Genomic DNA, 5,000 nt, shown 5'->3' with positions numbered 1-5,000 from the left:
TGCGGCCTGGGTTGCCCAGGGGATTGATTGCATCCCATGTATTCCTGAGCCCAGCGGAGTGTTGTCTAGTGGCGTGTTCCGCCCACGAAAAACGGTCTGAAAAACCGTTTAACGTAAACTGGGGAACTGATGCCACGAGTGACAACAGTTCCCCAGTCGGAAGTCATACAGCACATACAGTGCTGTACAAAGAACACGCCACAGCCCGTATGCTAAATCAGGGCCTCGCCATTATGCGAAGTACTACATGTACGACGCACTGACGGTCTCTAATGCCTTCATCGCCGATACACCCATCGACTCGGCCGATCAACCCTCCTACGCGAGGGCTAGTTCGGGGGTTATCTCCCGCCCTGGGTGGCCACAGACCGCCACCGCCAGTAGATAGGGACAGATGGGAATCTCGTTAATCCATTCATGCGCGTCACTAATTAGATGACGAGGCATTTGGCTATTTTTTTTTTTTTTTTTTTTTTTTTTTTTTTTTTTTTTTTTTTTAAAGAGAGGAAAATCTTTTATAGACACCACGGAATTCTTCGACGTGGTAGTGTGGGATTCCTTATACCCACTAAAAACCTCTCTCTTCTCACGCCTAGATGTTATGGCGGAGGACGGCTTTATTTCCTGGTGCCGAATTTGCGATGTTGGGGCCCAGGTTGCCCATTACAGTGGCCGTGAATCGGGCGATCACCCAACGCCCTCCCTATTACCCGGATGACAGATGTTGTTTGTCATCTTATTCCATCTTGTCCAGTTCGTGTGCGATCCCTGAAGGGCCCTCGTAGTTATTGATCTTAAGAGCCCTTTGAGTCCTAGTGCGGAGATCGATTCAGCCGAGAGCGATGCCCACACGCCGCGCCAGGAGATGGTGACCGACGTCACTCTAACAGCTTCCGCCAAAACCCCAAATTCCTGGGCGACGCGATGCCTTAACAGCGGGGTGTCGTATTTAGCGACTTTCCTCGCATGTGCATCATTAAGCGACGTCGCACCGCTAACGACCTGGCTGTCGATGACCCTGACAGCTCCATCCTTAAAGGCCACCAAATCAGGCTTCTGCAGACCCGACTGCAGGACATAATGCGGATTCTCCCTAACCCTCCACCCACTCTGCCTCAGACCAAATGCTACGATTCGGCATATGGCATCGTGTCTGAGTATTCGACCCCCATGAGTCCGGTGACATCCCTGCACTATGTGTGCCGCCGTCTCCGTTACGGCGCACCCAGCACGACACAACACAGGAGCCCCATTCCCACGACGGCCTCTTGATGTTCTTACTCTGGTGGGCAGGGCGTTAATACGTACATGATGATATTGCACGTAATCCCTGCCGGGGATCCCCGCAGAACAGGCGTCAACCCAAGAGCTGCTATCGATGACTTTAGCAGCCTCACGCAATTCTCCTCCATCGTTAGACTGATGGAGTAAAGATGCCCAGTATTTGGCACGATCCTCAGGTTGGAAAAGCGCCCGACCTTGGATAGTCAGAGCACTCTCCGCCCGTCGAACCGCTGCCACAACCGCCGGATGTTGGGAGGCATCTCTTGCAGCCGCACAGGAGGACCTCGCCATTGATGTTAACCTGGCGTGCATCATACCCGGTATCGATGTTCGAAACGCGGGGATGCCAAGTCCACCCTCCTTGCAACTGGCGTGGAAATACCCAAGTGGTACATCTTTGGGCAGACGCAACCACCTTCGAACGGCCAGCCGCGTCTGTTTATCTAATGCCTTCAAGATTTTAAGTGGGCATCTTGTCAAAACCAGCTGGTGATAAAAACGCGGAATGAGGAAACAGCGCAAGATCTTGAGGCGCTGTTGAGGCTTGAGTGGCGCCTTGGTGATATTGGCCAACTCTCTGTCTAGCTTGCCCCCAGGTTTTTCAATACCCATTGGCGAGATCTTAATGCCCAGATATCGGAAGCCCTCGGTAGGTCCCAGTTGTTTTATAGACCGACCGTTGACCTCAAATTTGCTGGCGGAGAGTATCTTGTACTTCTTTTCTTTACCAGCGATCTGGATGGACATAGCCAGACATTTATCGGAGTTGAATTCCAACCCGTACTTTCGTGCCTCTTCCTCAGCCGTTCGAAGCATGCCCTGCATTCCTGAAACGGAGGACGCGAACAAGATCAGGTCATCCGCATACGCCAGTATATTGACCCTTTGCTCCCTGATAACATAGCCGACCTCCTCGGGTAACACCCCTATCACCCGGTCCATGACGATCGAGAATAGCAGGGACGACAAGGGATCGCCCTGCCGCACACCCCTCGCTACCCGGATCGGATCCGATGTCTCTCCACGGACCTGAAGCACGGTTCGGCTATTACGGTACGTCGCTGTTATGTACCTCACAAAGAGCTCCGGGAGTCCCAATCCCCTTAGTGCCGATGTTATGGCATGGTGACTAACGCTGTCAAACGCCTTGGCCACATCTAAGGACACAACGTGAAGCTGCTTTAAGCAGCTCCGTGCGTCACGAAGGGCAGTTGATAGTACAAGCACGTTCTCAGCACAGCCATCGTGCACTCCTCGTTGCCGCTCATCGATGAGACCGGCTTTTGCCAATCTCATCGCCAAGATTTTATGCAGCTGACGAACGACGACCGAAGCCACACTTATAGGACGGAACTCGGATGGTGTTGAGCTTCCGTCCTTCTTAGGGATAAATACCGTCCTGCTGATGAGGAGCTCAGATGGAAATGCCCCTACCGCAAGGATGACATTATAAAATAAGGTTCTTAGAACTACTGGCACACTCCTCCATTGCCTGCTCGAGATGTTATCGAGACCCGATGCCGAGGAGAGCGGGATCTCATTGGCCTGGATCTCATGGCCACGAACCGGCTCAGCGATCCAATGCAGGTCCTCCCTTTCCTGAACTGGATGAAGGTGTTCAATGGGGACAGAAGGACTGGTGAGCATAGGTGTCCAGTACTCCACCATCTCGCCAACGGTTGGCGTTTGAGCCTGCACCGGGCCATCCAGTACAAGCTTGGCCGCGCGAGACATGTCCTTCTTCCAGAGTTCCTGCATGGCCGCATACTCCCTTCTCCTCAGTCTCCACCTCGGCACGGGCCCGGCAGGTGCAGCTTTAGGTGGCCGGAGCAGTGGTGTTCTCCGCTCCTTTACTTTCGCAGAAGGCGTCGGAAAGACTCTTTGAAGCCATCGACAACAAGCACTCGGTGTTATTGGTTCTCGATTAAGAACCGTTCTCGCAAGACTTACGAGTTCTTCCGCTTCATGGGATTTCACCCTTTCGGCCGGATCAATCAGCTTACAGATAGCGTCAATATATTGGCACTGATGTTGCTGTGCCGACGCAGAGTGCTCCTGAACAGGAGTAGGCGAATCCGCCCGTCGATGACTTGTGTCGTGATGTTGAGTGACACTGGAGGTTGAAGACTGAGACTCAACGGCAGGTCCACGCTCGCGGCATACACCGATCTTCTGTGTAACAAGAGCTTTATACGTCAATTTCTTTCTGAGGCCCTTCAGTCGATCAAGACTGAATTTATTGTCGAAGACCGTCAGTAGATGTTCATTCATAAATTTGACGTTGCCCTGCACACTCGCAAGCGCCTCAGCCGCCGCCACCATCTCAGTCTCTTCCTGAGTCCACCTAACCTTCTTTACGGCCACCTGCACTCGTTGGTTGGCCTCGTCTGGATGAGCTCTCCTCACATGGACCCCTAACCCGATGGAAGTGGGAAAGGATCGCGAACAATGGGGACATGGATGTAGTGCCCCCCGTGACGCAAGATGTTGTGCGTCGTTACTGGACTGGTTGGGTTTATTTCTGGAGGTCGTCGGACAGACACTCCGACTCACTGTGGCCGCTGTCGTAGGGTCGGCGATCCGAGTGGCCCGAGGGCCCGCCGACAATGGGTCACTTGACCCATAATCTTTCTTGTGATTCTTCGGGCCTACGACAATAGAGCCATGGGGGTGGCAACCCCATGACCCATAACATGCCTCCCTCAAAGTGACTAGAGCCGCCGCCACATTAGCGCGAAGGCAGGCCATTTGGGTGGGCTGCACCCTTACAGCGGCTCATTACTGCTAGGCAGCACGTCGTGTCGCACAGAATTTAGCCGCAATGCACTGAATGGACAGGTCCAAACAATACATCACGTTACCGTCGGGAACCACGAGGAGGTACCTGTGCGACTAGGACGGGAGAGGCTAATGGACCTAACAAGAGGTCTATATTACGCATCACCGTCCCGCGGGAGGCCAAGGCACGGGACCGAGCTCGGATCCCAGCCACGAGAGCCGTTCACCTCGCCCAGGCCCGGCACGTCAGCCAGACCCGCTTCCCGACCAAGCCCGACACGCCCCGCTCCTCAGAGCCAATCCTTATCCCGAAGTTACGGATCCAATTTGCCGACTTCCCTTACCTACATTAATCTATCGACTAGAGGCTCTTTACCTTGGAGACCTGCTGCGGATATGGGTACGAACCGGCGCGACACCTCCACGTGGCCCTCTCCTGGATTTTCAAGGTCCGAGGGGATGATCCGGACACCGCCGCAACTGCGGTGCTCTTCGCGTTCCAAACCCTATCTCCCTGCTAGAGGTTTCCAGGGAACTCGAACGCTTATACAGAAAAGAAAACTCTCCCCGGATCTCCCGACGGCGTCTCCAGGTCATTTTGGGTTACCCCGACGAACACTCTTACGAGGGCCCGAATGGTATGCGGTTCCGCTGCCGGGTTCCGGAATAGAAACCGGATTCCCTTTCGCCCAATGGGTGTTTTTTGTGCATGTATATAATAACAAAATATGCTGCGATTTATATAATAATAAAAAAAATAATAAAATAGCTGCGTTTTTTTTACAAGTGTTTAACGTCTTAGGACACCTCATCTACATAGGATTTCTCTTAGGGCTTAGGATCGACTGACTCGTGTGCAACGGCTGTTCACACGAAACCCTTCTCCACGTCAGTCCTCCAGGGCCTCGCTGGAGTATTTGCTACTACCACCAAGATCT

At 53.2% G+C, this 5,000-nt stretch overlaps 1 pseudogene; it reads right to left on the bottom strand.

Moving 5' to 3' along the window:
* LOC143262596 (large subunit ribosomal RNA) overlaps positions 1-5,000 on the bottom strand; it is a 10,443-nt pseudogene that overhangs the window by 3,569 nt on the left and 1,874 nt on the right.

Source organism: Megalopta genalis, unplaced genomic scaffold (genome assembly GCF_051020955.1).
Source record: "Megalopta genalis isolate 19385.01 unplaced genomic scaffold, iyMegGena1_principal scaffold0155, whole genome shotgun sequence".
Taxonomy (NCBI): Eukaryota; Metazoa; Arthropoda; class Insecta; order Hymenoptera; family Halictidae; genus Megalopta; species Megalopta genalis.
The sequence above is the reverse complement of the archived record's forward strand: the minus strand, read 5'-3'. Positions and strand labels throughout refer to the sequence as shown.